The 19,272-nt window shown below is 36.9% G+C and overlaps 1 pseudogene; it reads right to left on the bottom strand.

Annotated features, from left to right (window-relative positions):
* Positions 1-286: 286 nt before the first annotated feature.
* Positions 287-18,407, bottom strand: LOC131326646 (uncharacterized; annotated as a pseudogene).
* Positions 18,408-19,272: the final 865 nt, after the last annotated feature.

Genomic DNA, 19,272 nt, shown 5'->3' with positions numbered 1-19,272 from the left:
CTGAAAACATTTCAAGTGAAATTGATCATAGCGGGCCTGGAAAGGGCGCACAAAGGGCCCAATAGGACGGTCGAGTCCCTTTGGGGACCAGAGAGAATCGTAATCTTAAGTAAATTGTGTGGTCTAGATTCACTTGGATCAGTTAGGAGGTATACTTTATGAACAATTATTTAGTATTTTTTTGTTCCCAATTCTTGAACCATAAAATTGCTCTTTAGCTGGATAACACTAAATGGAAACAAGAAAAAGAAAACATATGTGTACTCACTAGAACATATGTGTACTCACTAGAACATATGTGTAATCACAAGAACGAAGAATATTCTGCATAATGATAGAGCTAAAGATAGATGTCATCTGGGCATGACTTGGGACGTAGTTGCAAAATTAGCTGAACAAATTTCTTCCCCTGACTTGTGATGATTTTCTTCATCCATATCAGTTTTAGTAGAAAAGGCAGGCCTTTTAGGTGCTGACACATCTTCAATTTCATTTTTGAGCATCGAGTACACTTCCAACATGGTTGGTCTATCTTCCCATTTTTCTTGGACGCACAAAAGCCCGACTTGCATGCATCGTGGGAGTTTACACCCCGAATTTGTATCATCCATTAGTGGATCCATGAACTCCATGCTTTTGCCGTCTTTCCACAATTCATACGCCTGCCCAAAAATATTTATCATATAACCTTTGGTGTTGACATGCGAAAGTTTGAAGCACAGCCGTGATAGGAGTCATTGTTTAAGTGATGACTTACGTATTCTAGGAGGTGAAGGTTGTCCTGACCATATAGAAATGTATTCTTCTTTCCACTTATGATTTGCAAGAGTAGAACCCCAAAGCTATAAACATCATATTTGGTGGAGTATATGCCTCGTTTTACGTACTCTGGAGGAACGTAACCGCTGCAATTCAGGAGTCAACATCGCCATTTTTGGTTACTATAATACATGTGTAAGAGATTTGAGAATAGATTAGCTTACTATGTTCCAACAATCCGGCCGGTGTTTGCTTCATGTTCATCTTTCTGAAAAATTCTAGCTATACCGAAATCTGCAATTTTAGGTCTCATGTCATTGTCGAGTAAGATGTTGCTAGCCTTCAAATCTCTGTGGATTATTGTGAATCTTGAATATTCTTGAAGATATAGAAGCCCTTGAGTCACACCTTCGATGATATGAGCCCGTTCCTCCCAATCCAACAGTGCTCGTCTAACCGAATCTACATAATAGAAATTAAGAAGTCACCTCTCAATAAGTCAGGTAGGAGCTGGAGGAGCAGGTTAGACTTCAACTGATCATGATTTCATTCAAGCTTGAAGGCATGTGGCACAACATAGCAACCTCTTAGTGAAACTCTTTTAGCCTTTTAGGCACAAACACATCGAATTTAGATACATGCCCTTCTGGATTGCTGTGGATAAGTAATATTGCGGGATAACATAAGGCAAAATATTAGTTGTACCATGTTTGTTTGGGGTTTGGATAAGGAGAGAATTGTTTAGACTGTTGGAAAAAGGAGGGATATAATCTGGATGGACTTAATCTCAAGAGTCCATGGAGTGTGGTGTGTAGCGATTGTAGTTGTTAATGTCTGTTCTTTGTTCAGGAATTAGGTATTGTGGTTTCGAGTATTTGTTCTTTCATTTCATATAAAAAATCTTAGTACTGCAGTGATGCCGAGAGAGGGTATGGGCCAGGAAGGGTTTTGTTAGACCAAATAATTACTGGTATAGAAGGGGAGTGTAAGAGATTGCGTACCATACAGGTAGAAATCCAAACTTTTGTTAGGCATGTACTCATAGATCAGCAGCTTTTCTTCCCTTTCAGTACAAAACCCCAAAAGTCTTACTAGATTGACGTGTTGAAGTTTTGCAGTGAGTGTTAGCTCATTTATGAACTCCTCTTGCCCTTGTTTAGAAGATTCCGAAAGTCTCTTCACTGCAACTTCCAGTCCATCTTGCAATCTAACCTGCAAAATCTCACTTGGTTAGTGTTAGCAATTGAATAGGAGGAAAATTTTGTGATGCCTTGAGCAAATGATTACTGCAAGTACCTCTAACCTGAACTTTTTTCATCTATATATTCTACTTTATGCTCTCATATTAGAAAGCACTACAAGCAAATGCATAATCAACCAACTCTAGTGTTAAGGCAAGTCTATGACACCGGTCCAATTCTTTCTGTGGTTTTGAATGGCCTAATATAACGTGGATTTATCTTAATTTTCGAAAAGCAGAGTTCCTTAGGTGGTACCTTTAAGAAAATTGAGTCTATAAGTTGTACACCACATATCTCCTCTGTTGTACAATAAAACTTTTTGCCCTCAGATGGATGGAATTGATAGTCAGAAACAACGATACATAACCCTGTAAGATATGTTATGCAAGGGATTTAGAGATTTTACTTAGAGGTATTTGAGTAGCGCAGATAGAAGAATGGTGCGACCTATATACTGGACATGAGGCCAATGCTTGATATGTTGCTTGGAAAACTATCCTTGAGATGTATGGTTATTGGCTTGTCTATTGAAGAGAGATGCCAAATATATAGCTCAAGTTCTTATAGAGGATATACTTTATTCCCACATCTCCCCAAACGTAGATTCTTGATCATCTCCATCATTTATGATTCTCTAACAATAACGCCATCATTGTACGGGCCTATTAGGTAAAATGAAAGCACTTTTGGTGGAACCACACTTGGTGTCCTATATATAAATCTTTAGATATCTAAATAATTGCAGGCTTTTCAACCAAGCCAAGTATGACATACTGTATTAGGTAAAATGAAAATGTCACCCTTGGCATTAGGTAGAGCTCATACCACACAAATTGTTGAAACATGTGCTGCAAACAAATTCTGCTAAAGAACACCTTCTCTGATAGGAAATCTGTGGCGGAGTGAGAAAAAATGGAATTTCTAACTGAAGTCTAACATATATTCCAAATGGAGGGATACTTGAAAGGAAGTAAGGGTAGATACTGCAAAAGTAGGAGCAGTCACAACCAAGAGAAATCGGCCGAAAGGGTTAGCGAAAGGAATGTTGCTTGTGTTTATTATTCCTACTTTTAGCTTCAAGATTCCCCATACAACCTTCAGATGTGGAACATAACTTTTTGTTCCTACTTTAGCTTCAAGATGGGAATCCCATACAACCTTCAGATGTGGGACATAACTTTCCTTTGGCAACTATATGACTCAAAAAGATATAGCTTTAAAGAAAGGCACAATTTCTTGTTCTAATTCTTCATCTTAACCAATTTAACAAAACATATAATCTTCATCTTAAGATTCTGAACCATTCAGATTCATTTGAACTACGGAAAGTGTTCTTCACTTGCAGTACTAAATCTGTGGAGTATGTGTACATCTTGTTTATTTTCCCTAGTCAAAGATTGACTGCAAAGATAGGACACAACATTGTAATGCATATAGTACCTTATAAACAGGTCCAAATCCTCCCTCTCCAAGCTTATTCTCATCAGAAAAGTTACTTGTGGCCACTTTGATGTCAGTAAAACGGAATGCTTGCAGGTTCGGATAGCACGATTTTGTCCTCGTAGCCATTACCCTCATAGCCAGAACTGTAAAAGATGAACAATGTGAATTTGCGGATAGTTGTATTGACAAATCATTTGATGACAACAAATGGTGAACTCTGAAAATTGTAGCAAGTTACCTTTCCATTTGCACAATCTCCTTCGCAAATACCATGTTAGAGTCCCAAGTAGGAGAGTGACTACAACACTTGTAGGTAGCAGAATTTCCAACAGCAATTGCTTGTTTTCTTTATCCTTGCCTTCCTCTTGAGCTGCAGTGGTGGGTTTATTGCATTTGCAGTAAGTACGTTTTCAGAGCTATTGCGTTCAGTTTTTCAACATTTTTGATTTTTGCTGGACAAGTAGAGAGCTGCAGAGTATGCAAAAATCTCACTTTTGCTTAAAATTGACTTGAGCGATCAAAATTACTAATTTGGTGGTTTTTTCTTGTCCAATAAACCGGATCAAACATTCATATGGAAAGTTGACAGAGATGGTTGCTTGATTTGCTTCCATATCTGTAAGCAAATTCATCCTTTTACAATATGATAAACCAATCAAACCGAGCTTTTAAGTCCAAGTAAATTGGGTCGACTACATGATGTTGCTATAAAATTTTACCTGCCTTGGAAAGCACCCAATTGTCATCATTGGGGACTTGCCATACTTTGTAACCCAGAAGCCCTTTGTCCCTCGCATACGAAACCTTAGTTTTGATAGCCTCCACATCATCAAAACCAATCCAAAACGAACCAATTACGCAATAGTTTGCTACATAACTCGCGTTGTACACCACTTTTACTCCATAACTTCTCAAATATGACTTGATGTACTTGTAGCTCATCGAACCATCTGCCGTAATGGCGCGACCTCTTGCAGGTGATCCAATTGCATTGTCCTTGGGGTCGACAAGAGTCCACGCGTACCCATGGTATGCTAACCCCAAAACCATCTTTTTAGCAGGTAAATCCTCTCCTTATCCATTCCTTAATTCCGTAATTTGTATTTATATTGCTCGAGGGATCATACAAAGCGGAATGAGCACCTGTGAAATTTTCTTTGGTAGACAAGTGATAGTCATATGATCCGATATGTACCCAATCAAGGTTCCGTTGAATAGAGTCCATCGGATAACTTGTAGTGCTTTGTGATGGCAAATAATGACCTGCCATTGTTAATATGAGCGGTGATCGGGTGGAATTTTTCGATTCCTTATTTATTGCAGATCTCCAATCATCAAACAGAATTCCCATATCTTTCATGTTTTTGGTGCTTGTGTCCGGTTGGATACCATAAGGGCCCATACCATAAAGCTCCAGCCCATGAAACCCATAAAGCCTAGCTGTCTGTATTGATGATTCAATGAAAGAAGTTCCGTGAGAGGGTTGGGCAGCCATTGAAAAGAAGGTTGAGAAATTTGAATCTTGAGTCCAGATGGACAGAAGTGTTATAATTGTTGGATTTTTTTGGCGAACAATATCGGTGAAGGTGGAGATGTATGTTTCATCAGATGGTAAGATTGAGAGCTCATAAGTGGAAGAGTTGATATGTGCAAAAGCACATGTGAGGTGGGTGAACAGAGATGAATCTATGTCAGGAACTGGGAATTCGCTGCCGGAATACCAGTAACCTGCTTTGATCCAGGTTGGAGCCTCTGAAGAATTTGCTAATGGAGGAAGAAAGAGGAGAAGGGAAAGGATGTTGAACAACATTTGAAGATGGCTTGAGCTCATGTGGTCTACAACCTTTGAACTATATGTAGCATCTCGAGGAAAGACTCTCATTTTGTTATCTGTCTTTTCAATGTGTAGGTGTATGAATACCAAGAATGTTAATTGAAATTTTCAGTTCTCCACTCTTTCTCTTGGAAAGGTTATCCCAAATTGCATGAGCAATAGGCCTTGCGTGTAAATGGTGTAAAGGGTTCTGTATCCATGACTCAAAATTTCCTTGCCAGACTACATGAAATAGATTGCCGGAAGTCCACATAAAAGTTATTGCTAATTGACCAATGTGAGAAGCAAAATTATTCTGACAAAGACTTGACTTTCCTCAGTAATATCAATAGCTATTTCCCACGACTTAAAACGTGAACTCTTTTCCACATGTTCCGCTTATGCGATCGCTCATCAATAGCTATTTCTACAATTGTGGACCAATGACAAGCAATGCATTTGTGGGAGCGCCAAATGAAAGTGAAAACGCCATTTACAAAAACATCTTAACCTAATTAAAAATTTACGAGGGCAAAAATTAATAGTAGAAGAAAGATCTTAGGGCATCTCCAGCTCTTACTCTATTATTGAGTTAACCTCATGATTTAAGTAAAAATCAATTTTTATTTATTCAAATCCTACGCGACACTTGTCGTCTTCTATCTAAATTTGTTCTCCCTTCTACTTACTTTCCACTCCAAAGTTAACGCATGGCAATTTTAAGCAAAATTGAGTTTGTCCATTAGAATGAGTCAAATGGAGATATGAATAAAATTCAAGGCTGGTGATGCTCTCTTACTAGATGATTATGTGACTTCCGTGTGGACTCACGGGTTGAACGGAACCCTTAGTCTACATACACCGTTCGATGCATTTAAATTCATGTGCATCAAACAACTCAAAATGCAATTGTGTCTGAAGTTGTGTTCGAGAGTTGTGTACGTACGTAATATTCCTCAGAATTTTCAAAGACCGCGGACTCTTTATGGTTTTGATTTAAAGCCAATTTGGTCACGACAATGAATTGTCCCATCATGTGGCCGTGTTAAATCACTTTCCGGTCTTTGTAGTCAATAACGATAACGACTCAAACCAAAACCCGGTTCCATTTGCTTCTTGCAGTCACATTCAGGTGATTTCATGGACTTAGACGGTGTTCTTGTAAATTTATAATTTGAAACTTATTTTGGTATTTTTTAATTTTTGTAATTTTTTTGTTTAGGTTTTCGTTGTAATTTTTGGAATTAATTGTTTGTCTCGACGAGAGGAGTCTAGAAAATAAAAAATTATGACCGAAAGCAAAAAAAAAAAAGGCTAAAAATGAAAGAAGTATCAAACAGCTGTCTTATTTGAATTTTTTTAACATTGGTCCATATTTTTATACTTTTCCAATTTGTCTCGTCGAGATGAATGATTAATCCCAAAAATTACGACGAAAATCTAAACAAAAGTTACGAAAAATAAAAAAAAACCGAAATAAGTTTTCAAATTATAAGTTACAAGAACATAACCTTAGTTGTGGAAAGTGGGGATTGGAAAATTTATGTAGAATATTGTAGTACGCTGAAAGCGGGTTGATCATTTGGGTTGGGTAATCAAAGCCCAACTCGGTGCTGGCCCGATTGTCCAGATGACCAAAGCCCATCGATGACCAGACAAGTCACCCATCTGGTCTCGCCAAGTGGCATGGCCTTGTTGCGTACGAGAACATAGCGCTCGATGAGAGTACGGGCCGGCCATGTGTCACCACTCTGGTTTTGCCATGTGGCGTGGTTGTGCAACGTATTGCAGCATGGGACTTCACAATCGTACAGTTTGGCCAAGCGGCACCAATCTAGTCTTGCCATATGGCCGGCACGGTCACATTCTTCGTGACGAACATAGTGTCCTAGCGATTATCGTGCATGGCGTCTAGCCATGAAGTGGCTGTCGGAAAATGGTAGTCGGTGATGTCATCGCGGCACGAGGGTGGCACAAGCTATTTTGGCCTCCAAGTCAAGGCACTCTTATAAATACAACAGTGAGTCACAAACCCCAGCGAGTTATGCCTGCTTCTCCTGGAACGAACCTCTGTACTTTCCTTCTCTTCAGCTTAGCACTAATAACTTAGTCATTGGAGTGCCTTCTAACTATCTTTGGTTGGCTAGACACTAACCATGTTGCTGCTTTTATAGAGCTAGGTTGAAGGGGGCTAGCTCAATCCATCTGAACTCAATCCAGATTGACCACCACCCCACCCCCACAAAATGCCAAAAAGATATATTAGTATCAGACACATTTGACCTCATAAGTTCCTGTAAATTATCCCAAACATCTCATAAAAATGTGATATTTGTCATGTTTCATCGTCTAATGAGACCTGGTGTATATGTTTGACTTCACGGATTTGCAGATATCATATCCAACCTTAGCCTATGTGCAAATTCCATTAGACCTGGTGTATATGTTTGACTTCACGGATTTGCAAATATCATATCCAACCTTAGCCTATGTGCAAATTCCATTTACGTTGAAATTGTCCTAATATGTTAAAAGAGCTTGTCTCACGTTGACGAAATAATTTTTTAGAACTAAGATCCGATTAAGACGCTTCTTCACTCATTGTTACTTTTTAGTTGAAGTACATACGGATGTTTATATTTGTGTTTTCACTTATCTATTGTGACAATTGTTATAGAGGAATTCCTCTAACAATTGTTACTCGAGCCTAATCCCATGTATGCTCCAATCAGGGACGGAGCCATGCATTGGTGTAGGGTGGCCACGGCTCCCCAAGGTTTTAAATAAGTACTATATTAGATACCCTCTCATAAATATGTATCTTCCAATGAAATCTCACGAAACTTATGCATGTGGTTCCCCCATAGTCCGTAACGCCTTAATCCAATAAATTTCTGTTTAATTTTATTGTGGTTCATAAGGTCATATATTCATTTTGTTTGTAATTAAGAGCTTTATAGCTAGTTGAGATTTTAATGTCTAACCATTCACAATGAGTCTCAAATAAGAAGATACAGAATTACAAATTATGAAAAGACCAATATACAAATGTTAAGTTGACGTGTACCCATCTACTAAGGGTGTTCTTAACTTGCTAAGTTAATGACCAAATGAGTTTTACATTGTTTCCGATCAAATTTTGATAATCCGAACCGTTCAATGTGTTTTAAACGTGATTTTAAGAGTACTTAGAAGAAATCGACAAAAAATATGACCGGGAAGGGCTTGATCCGAGCAACTTTTCATAAAACGGTTTGGATCAAGCCCTTCTCGGTCATATTTTTTTGCCAATTTGGAGAGTATATCCTTAAAATCACGTTCTGCACACATTGAACTATTCGGATTATCAAAATTTTGATCGAAAAAGGGGAAATCTTAACTTAACAAGTTAAGGGCGCCCTTAGTAGAAGTTTGCTGTATAATGTATTTCTACCAAAAAAAAAATTCATATCATTTTCACATGTTAAAAGATAGAAAGTGATAATGTAAAAATTGTTTTTATTTGTGCCAAAACTGCAGTGTATAAAATGTCTTGTATTACAGTTTTGACATTAGCAACACCTAAATTTTTTTGCTAATATCTATTGATTTGCAAATTAAATTTGAAAATTTTAATACTAAGCTACTAACTTTGTCCCCAAAAAATTGTCTAGTGTGCAAAACGAGAACCTAATATTGATGCATTTTTGTTAAGAAAAATTAACCTTTTTGCTGCTAATTACTACTCTCTCCGTCCCAATTTGTTTGTCCTATTTTTGATTTTTTTAGAGCGTTTAACCTCTCAAAGAATTGTCTATAATTTTCAATTAGTAATATTTTTAATATGCAATATAGATTTTGTTTGATAGATCTCAATTAGTTTTATTATACAAAATCTTCAAAATCATAAAAAATATTATAAAATATAAGATAAAAGTACGTCCTCCATCTCAATTTATTTGTCCTAATTCTATTCTAACTGGATTAAAAAATTAGTTATATCATTAAAGTGGTAATGAATTTTATATCTAATATGGATCTTGTTTGATAGATCTCGATTTGTTCTATAACTAGTGCATGCCCAGGCCTGAGGGCACGACGCAACGTATCTAAAGGCACGTTGCTAGTGCATGCTTGAAGGCACGACTCTACGATCAGCGCACTGCAAATAAATACTGGATATTGAACCCAGTATATCAACCCCTGTCCAAGAGTAAGATTATAAGAACCAACATTTTAAAATTTAAACATATCCACCAATGCTTTACATCAACTAAATCAGTAGGGGATGAAAAATAATAATGGAAACTCTTTTTGGTACTGATTTTGACCTTTTGGTTTAATTTATAAAAAATGAGAGAGTAATAAGAGTAGGGGACAAAAATTATCATCCTTCTAATTTGGTGTTTTTGATTTATGCAGACTTATACTGAAAAAAAGAAGATGAAACACTCAGTCATGAAATATTGTTCACACACTCCATGCACTTACACATTTTCCAACTTAAATGGATGGCCAATAGCCATTACCTACTTCCAAAGATTTTCTAAAACACATACAATTGAATAAAAAGTAGTCTACTTACTATAAAAATCAATTCACTGCTACAGATTCACCGAACATGTATTGGATATTCCATCAAACACCTTATTGGCCATATAAAAAAAGTAGCGAATACATGAGAAGGAAGAAAGCTAGAGATGAGAACCACTGGTTTAAACAGAACAGTATCAATGATTTTGCAGCGACGTCATGGCCATCGTCTACTTACCTATTTCTACTACCTGCGTGGAGAGAGAGAGAGAGAGAGAGAGAGAGAGAGAGAGAGAGAGAGAGAGAGAATTTTATTTAAAACTCCTCCCTCCCTCACTAAAATGTAATATATTTACCAAAATGTCATGTTGTAAGATCTAACATCTGTAACGTATTGAAAACTCAATCTAACGGCTAAAAATGTGCTTTTGTTTATATGTGTACATAAATTTTGAAATATTCTCTTAAGATACTGCTTTATTTTATAATATAAATTCTATATTTTCGAAATCATCAAAAATATTATAAATTATAAGATATAATTAATTGAAAAGTGGTATAAACTCCAAAAAATAACAAGTAAATTAAGACGGAGAGAGAATATTTTTGAAAGACATGAAATTTAATAATTGGACAAACAAATTAAGACGAGAGAGTAGAAAAAATTAGGACGCGAGAGTAGAAAAGAAGAAAGATCTTTCATCTTATCTTACGGCAAAAAGCCTACGCATCATCATCATCATGGGGCAAGTTGGAAGTCCACCCCGATATACAGATGTCCCTCTGGCAACCGACGATGGGCGAATTGTCAATCTGATCTACATTTGGCTCCCAATCCCATCTTCTGTTTCTAAGGTTAATACTGAAAATTCTCCATGTATTGAATGTGTGGGTGCAGATAATATGTTTGAACAATTGTCTATTAGAAACTCACCTTGGTTATCCCTAAAACAACAAACTTCATTTCAACGAACATTCTTTTATCTTGATTTGCTTTGTCTGTTTGCCTAGTTTGCCACAATGTGATTCTGGGTTCCATTTAGATTCTGTTTCCCCTCGCCCCTTATATTTGTTTTGCCTAGTTTGCTACAATGTGATTCTGGGTTCTATTAAGATTCTGTTGATAATCTTGGTTGTGTTGTGAACGGCAAAAGAACAATTTTCAACTTTTGTTTTTCTGAACGGGAAAATAAAATTTTATTAATCTTTGAAGATGATATAAAGACTAAAGGAATAAGGATAAGACGGCATCAAATCTGTAAACTAAGCTGAGAACAATCATATGCCAGAGACCGGAATCAGGATTGGCAAGATGCCAACCAAGGAAACACCCATTGGATGAGCCCTCAAACTTTGCCAACTTGACCTTTTGTATTGTCCTTATTCATATTTTTTCTTGTTTGTTAAGCTTTTCTTTTTTTCTAATAAAAGTTGGGTAAAAGTCATAATTTTTTAACTTTTTCAATTTCTCTCGTCAAGATAAATCAATAATGTACAAAAATTTGACGCAAAACTAACAAACGCAAAAAATATCTAAATAAAGACAAAACAAAAGAAACCCGAAAGGCCAAGTGAATTTTTTGGGAAACTGCGCTACTCTACTTTAATTGAGAATTCATGCTGGAACTATATTTATGTTTACTCTGTGGCATTGCGGTTTCCATGTGTGCCAAACCTAATATCCAGCATTTTGCTTGCTAGAAAGTCTACGTTCTCAAAATTGGTTAAAAACCGACCATTTTATATATGGATCCAGCTCCTAGGCTATCCTGTTGGGCTCTTTGTGGGTTCTTCCCGAGCTAACTTTGATGATTGAAACTGTTAACCTTTTTAGAGGTTGTCGAGAACATCAGTCAAGTCAAAAATCATGTTGGATCGGATTTGGTTTGGTATGTTTTGGGAACATATCTATGATGAGAAAAATGGGTTCCGAACTTCCAATCTAGTGTTGCAATCCATTTTTTTCCTGATATAGATCATAGTTGTGTTCAAAAGCATATCAAACAAAATAATCAACGTGATGTTTCCTGGGTTCTTGAAGTGCCCTAAAAGTGAACGGTTTCTATCATCAAGGCGGGCATGGAAAGGGCTCAAGAAAGGCTCAACTAGACCGTCTAGTTCCTTTGCAGTCTAGAGGATCTTATTCCAAGTGAATTGAATAGTTCAGATTCACTTGGGTATGCGGAGCAGATTTACTTTATTAAGTAGCTTTTTCGTTGTTTTTCCCCGACAATTCTGGGACCGTAGAACTGCTATTTTGCTAGATAACACTACATGGATACAAGAAAAAATAAGAGAACATATGTAATCACTAGGAGTCATATTCTGCATAATGAAATAGCTAAAGATAGATGTCATCTGGGCATGTCAAGGGACATAGTTGCATAATTAACCGAACAAATTTCTTCTGTTGACTTCAGATGAAGTCATCCATATCTTTTCTTGCTGCAAAAGCATGCATTTTAGGAGTCGGCACATCTTCAATTTCATTTTTGAGCATTGAGTACACTTCCAACATTGATGGCCTATCTTCCCATTTATCTTGAACGCACAAAAGTGCAACTTGCATGCATATCACGAGTTTACAGGCTGAATTTGTATCGTCCATTAGCGGATCCATGAACTCCATGCTTTTGCCGTCTTTCCACAATTCGTAAGCCTGCCAATTGAAATTCATGATATAACCTTTGAAGTCTTGACATGCAAAAGTTTGAGTCCTAGTCGTGATAGGAGTCATTAAGTGATCACTTACGCATTCTAGGAGGTGAAGATTGTTGTCCGGACCATACAGACATGTATTCTTCTTTCCACTTATAATTTGTAAGAGTAGAACTCCAAAGCTATACACATCATATTTGGTGGAGTATATCCCTCGTTCTACGTACTCTGGAGGAACGTAGCCGCTGCAATTCAGGAGTACATAGTCATTTTCGTTTACTATCATACATACATGTCTAAGAGATTTGAGAATCGATATACTTACTATGTTCCAACAATCTGGCCGGTGTTTGCTTCATGGTTATCTTTCTGAAAAATCTTAGCTAGACCAAAATCTGCTATTTTCGGTGTCATGTCGTTGTCCAGTAAGATGTTGCTAGCCTTCAAATCTCTGTGAATTATTGTGAGTCTGGAATATTCTTGGAGATACAGAAGCCCTTGAGTCACGCCTTGGATGATGTAAACCCGTTTCTCCCAATCCAACAGTGCACGTCTAACTGGATCTAAGTCATACAAATGAAGCAGTCACTTCTGAATAAGTCAGGTAGGAGCTTGGACGGGCAGGTTAGACTATAAATGATCACGCCTTCTTTCTAGCTTGATGGTATGTGGCATAACATAGCATACTTCTAAGTGAAACTCTTTTAGCAACAGGCACTTCAAATTTAGCTATGTACCTTGTGGTTGGGATAACAAACCGCAAAGGATTAGTTGTACCATGTTTGGGTAGGGTGGGATAACGAGAGAATATTTTGATTGTTGGAAGAAGGTGGGAAATAAGCTGGAGGGACTTAATCTCAACAATCCCATCAGGTGTTTGTTCTTGGTATTGCCCTATTTAATCCCAGACACATGGCATAAGGATTTGTTCCGGGTATGTACTTCAGCAAACTAAAAGCGGGAAAGAAAACTATGCCAGACCCATGTATGTCCCCTCAATGAAACCACCAAAAAAAGGTACTAAATTAGCCACCTGCCGTTTCACAATTCTTCAAGTTGGCTCATATTCTTTGTGATATTGCAATCCTGCAGTTTCTGTCGTGGCTGTTGTTTTGAGTGTTTACCCTTTATTTAGAAATCTGGTATTGTAATTTTGAGCATTTGTTCTTTCATTTTAAACACTAATCTTAGGACATAGGGAAGTGTTAGAGATTGCATACCGTAGAGGAAGAAATCCAAGCTTTTGTTAGGCATGTACTCATAGATCAGCAGCTTTTCTTCCCTTTCAGTACAAAATCCCAAAAGTCTCACTAGGTTGACATGTTCAAGTTTTGCAGTGAGTGTAACCTCATTTATGAACTCCTCTTGTCCTTGTTTAGAAGATTCGGAAAGTCTCTTCACTGCAACTTCCCGTCCGTCACGTAATTTTCCCTGCAAAATCTCACCTAGTTAGTATCAGAAATTCGGAAGACAAGCTACGTTTACGATGCCTTCAGCAGAGATGATTACTGCAAATTCTACTAAACTGAACTTGTCCGACGTAGACATTTATACTTCATGCTCTTAAATTTTTACCTATTGACTACAAATGCACAAAGTTAACCCTCACCTTATTAAAATTATCAGTGGGAAAGCACAAGTTAATGATTGACAACAATGTAAGAAGTTTGAAGAATTAAGTTTCGTTTTGTAGATGAATACTGTTGAAAAGAAGGGGTGTAAGGTAGGAAAATGAAACAACTCAATTCTTAAGAGAAATTTACACAGTTTAGAAATTGCAAGTCAAAGAAGAGCAAGGATAAGGCGGATAGATGGATCAAGGAACCAGAAGACAATAAGAAGGTAATGGCCTATTAGCGAAAATGAAAACAATAATGGTGGGAAACGCTTGGTGTAATGTATATGTCCTCTGGTATCTTAATTGTATTTGCAGGCTTTTCATGCAAGCTAGGAATGACATTGATTTGCTGAAATGGAAGAAGTAACCTTAGCATCATACTAGACAAATTGCTGAAAACACGGGCTGGAAACAAAATCAACTAAAAGAACACCTTCTCAGTTCTCTTATAGGAAATCTGTGGTAGCAAGTTTAACATTGGTTCGAAAAGGAGGAGGGATATACTCGAGAGCAAGTCAACCGAGGGAACTCAGCCGAAAGGGTTAGCAAAAGGAATGTTACTTGTGCTATTATTGTTCCTACTTATGGCTTCAAGATCTCCATATAAACCTGAAATGCCAGACATAATTTTCCTTTGGCAACTAAATGGCCCAAAACATATTTAGCTTCAAAGAAAGTCACACCGTTCCTTGTTTTTTCTTTGTTATTATTCTTTGTTTTAACCACTCAGCTTCATATTTGGACTACCAAATTGTTCTGCCCGAGAACTACTAAAAATTTATGGAGATGTGTACATATCGATTATTTTTTTTTTTGATAAGTAACATATCGATTATTTTTCCTAGTAAAAGATTGAATGCGTGGATAGCACACCACATAGTAATACGTAGATGAACAACTGAATAGTACCTTGTAAACAGGTCCAAAACTACTCTCTCTGAGCTTATTCTCATGCGAAAAGTCACTTGTGGCTGTTTTGATGTCAGCGAAACTAAATGCTTGCAGGTTTGGATATTGCGATTTTTTCCGTGGCCGTATATCCTTTATCCTCATTACCAGAACTGTAAAAAGATGAACAATGACAATCTCGTTATAGTCGTCTTGACAAATCATTTGATGACAATAGTAGCAAGTTACCTTTCCATTTGAACAATCTCCTTTGGAAATACCATGTTAGATTCCCGAGTAGGAGAGTGACTACAGCAATTGTAGGTAGCAGAATAGCCCATAACAATTTGTTGTTTCCTTGATCTTTTCCTTTCTCTTGAGCTGCAGTGGTAATTTTATTGCATTTGTGATAAGTACTATGTTTTAGAAACTCTTGCATTCAGTTTTTTGACATATCTAATTTCTTCTGGACAAGCAGAGTGCAGCTAAGTATGGGAAAATCTCACTTTTGCCTAAAAGTGACTATTTGATTCATATCCCTAACTTGGGGTTTTTGGTTCTGCAAAATACAGATTCAAACATTCATATGGCAAGTGCACAGAAATGGTTTGACTCCATATCTGTAAGTAAAATCTGCTTCTATTACTATACTATGACATAAACCAAACAAAACCAAACCTGGGGTCTTGATATACTATGGCAAGCGCACAGAAATGGTTTTACATGATGTTAGGGGGTGTTTGGGAGCCAATTTTTTGACTTTTCATTTTCAACTTTTTGCCTTTTTGGCTTTTGGGATTATGATCAGAATATATTTTGTATTTGGTAGAGTGTTTGGATAATATGTGCAGAATGCATTTTGCAGTAGGAGTAGTGTTTGGAAGATATGGAATGAAAATGAATTATGGATTGATTTTTTACTGTATTGCCCCCGATTATTAATAATAGTGTATAATGTATATAAATAATGTTTTAATCAATTTTTTTAAATTTACTTTTGAAATTGGATGTACATGACCTGAAAGTGTCCCCTTTTTTTAATTATATATTTTTTATTTCAATTATTGTTTGCTATTATGTGAAGAACTGGTGGGAGGTGAAGGAAAATCAGTTGAGAGATAACGTTCCAAAACGGACCCAGGACTTTGCAGCCTCCATGGCACAACAACCCCTAGCATGACTAAAAACGTCAACGTTTTGGTTTTAAAAAAAATCCTTACCATCAATTTGCAATCCTATATATGGAGCAGAAATATGATTATAAGAGCCTTAGAGACAAAATTTGATTATGTCTCTTTAGAATAATATGATCAGAATAATAAGATCTTCACACCCGTTCAAACGGATTAAAAATTGGAGTATTTAATTTTTTAACCATATTTTTTAATATATAAATTGTCTAAAAAAATTAAGTGCTCAAATTTTCACTTTGTTTGAATCAGTGTAAAGATCTTATTATTCTTATCATATTATTCTAAATGGTCATAATTAATTTTTATTTATAAGACTCTCATAATCACATTTTTCTCTACAGAGTCCTAAATAAATAACATATACTTAATATGAGAGCCCTAGAGATAAAAATGAATTACGACGCTTTAGAATAATACGATCAGAATAAACAAGATATTTTCACCAATTCAAACGGAGTGAAAATTTGAGCACTTAATTTTTTGAAACCGTTTATATATTAAAAAATATGGTTAAAAAATTAAGTACTCCAATTTTTAATCCGTTTGAACGGGTGTGAAGATCTTATTATTTTGATAATATTATTTTAAAGAGACATAATCAAATTTTGTCTCTATGGCTCTCATAATCACGTTTCTGCTCCATAGGATTGTAAATTGATGGTAAGGTTTTTTTTTTTAACCAAAACGTTGCCCTTTTTAGTCCCCGGGTCCTTGAAAACCGAAGGCAAAGTGGAGATTATCCAAAAGGCAGAGGGTATGGTTGTCTTTTTGGCATGGCTGGATTCCAAAATGGGAAAATGGGAATTGGAAAAGCTCCTATTATCAGATTCTGCCTTTTATTTTAGAAACAAGAAATCGAAAAATCTATTTTACCCAAAACCCATTTTCTCCTTTCCTGCCAAACACCCAAAACCCAAAAATGAGAATTTAAAAATGTAAAAAGTGGCCATCCAAACACCCCCTTACTTGTAAAATTTTACCTGCCTTGGAAAGCACCCAATTGTCATCATTGGGGACTTGAAATACTACGTAGCCCAGAAGCCCTTTCTCCCTCGCGTAGGAAACCTTAGTTCTAATAGCCTCCACGTCGTCATAACCGATCCAAATTGAACCACTAGTAACGCAGTAATTCGTGACATAAGTGGAGTTATACAATACTTTTTCTCCATAACATTTCCAAAATAATCTGATGTACTTGTAGTTCATCGACCCATCTGACGCAATGGTTCCTCTTGCAGGCGATCCAATCCCGTTGTCTGCGGGGTCAGCAAGCGTCCACGAGTACCCATAGTATGCTAACCCCAAAACCATCTGTTTGGCAGGTAATCCTCTACTCATCCATTCCTTAATACCATAATCAGTGTTTAAATTGCTTGAGGGGTCATACAAAGCAGAATGAGCACCTGTGAAACTTTCTTTGGAAGGCGAGTGATAGTCGTACGCTCTGATATTTACCCAATCAAGGTTCCTTCGAATCGAGTCAAGTGGATAACTTGTGGTGTTTTGTGAAGGCATGTAATGACCTTCCATGGTTAAAATGAGCGGTGATCGGGTGGAATTCTTCGATTCCCTATTTATCGCAGATCTCCATTCATCGAAGAGTAGTCCCATATCTGTCATGTTGTTCATGCTCGTGCCCGGTTTGACACCATTAAGCTCCAGACCATCAAAGCCATAAAGCCTAGCTCTTTGTATTGATGATTCAATGAAACTACTTCGGTGAGAGAGTTGGCTAGTCATTGAAAAGTAGACTGCGAAGTTTGAATTTTGAGTCCAGATGGACAGAAGTGTTTTAACTGTTGGGTTTTTTCGGCGAACAATATCGGTGAAGTTGGAAAAATTTGTTTCATCAGGGGGTAAGATTGAGAGCTCAAACGTAGAATTGTTGATGTATGCATAACCACATATGAGGTGAGTGAACAGAGATGAATCTATGTTGGGAGCCGGGAATTCGCTTCCGGAAAACCAGTAACCTGCTTTGATCCAGGTCCGAGACTCTGAAGAATTTGCTAATGAAGGAAGAAAGAGGAGAAGGGAAATGATGTTGAACAACATTTGAAGATGCCTTGAGCTCATGTGGACTTCCACCTTTGAACTATATGTGCCATCTTCAGGACTTAAAAGACGCTTCTTTTTTTTTTCTTTGTTTACTGTTACTCTCTCAAACCCTATATGCTGAGGTGACACTGTATCATTGGGCATTGTAAAATAACATCTCATTTTTTGGCCAATAATACAATACCACCTAAACATGTCGTGAATAATATTGGGCATATGTGTTGTGTAACGTGTATGGTTTTAGACTTTTCCATGATTTTATGGGCTGAGAATGACTACCAAGAATATCATAGAGGTCTCAAAACTCTCTCTCTTTCTCTCTAGAATGGAGTAGATGATTTGGTGAAAATTGCCTTATCTGTCCCTGTGATTATGGGATTTTGAATATGTCAACAAAATAACACCCACACAGTTTGTAAATTGTACGAATGTCATAGCAGTCAACAATTGCTAATTGGTTTGTTCCAATATTCAAAGCTAATGGGTTGGACTTCCACTGAAAGGAGGAACTACTACCACATGGGCAATGTCCTTTTCGGGAGAGGGTAGAAGTACTTGGTAATAATTATGGGTGTTCTGCTTTTTATGTAACTTTAGTGCAAAAGTCTAGGCTAGAATAGTAGAAGCAATAATATGCCCCATGTAGAGTAATATCTAATTATGTGTAGATGCTGTTTAGATACTGTTTGTATGATGCAGCGAATGATGTAAGCAGTCTTTTTATGCCTATAAAAGGAGGACATTCCCGTAATGTAATCCAAGCTCGTGCAAGTTAGAAAGTCAGTTAGTGTTTGCAATAATATTTCAGTCTTTTGTGTGTTCTTATAATTTCTTGTTGTGTTCTCTCTACGATCCTAACTTACTTAGTGTTTGTACCAACGTTTGTTAGCTAGTATTTTCATATCCCTTTGGCAACTGATTGTCGACAATGGGCGAACGGTCAATCTGATCTACATTTGGCCACCAATCCCATCTCCAGTTTCTAAGGTTAATACTGAAAATTCTCCATGTATTGAATGTGTAGGGGGTGCAGATAATATGTTTGAACAATTGTCTATTAGAAACTCACCTTGGTTATCCCTAAAACAA

Source organism: Rhododendron vialii, chromosome 1a, assembly GCF_030253575.1.
Source record: "Rhododendron vialii isolate Sample 1 chromosome 1a, ASM3025357v1".
Lineage (NCBI taxonomy): Eukaryota > Viridiplantae > Streptophyta > Magnoliopsida > Ericales > Ericaceae > Rhododendron > Rhododendron vialii.
Note: the sequence above shows the minus strand (reverse complement) of the source record. Positions and strands in the feature narration are given on the sequence as shown.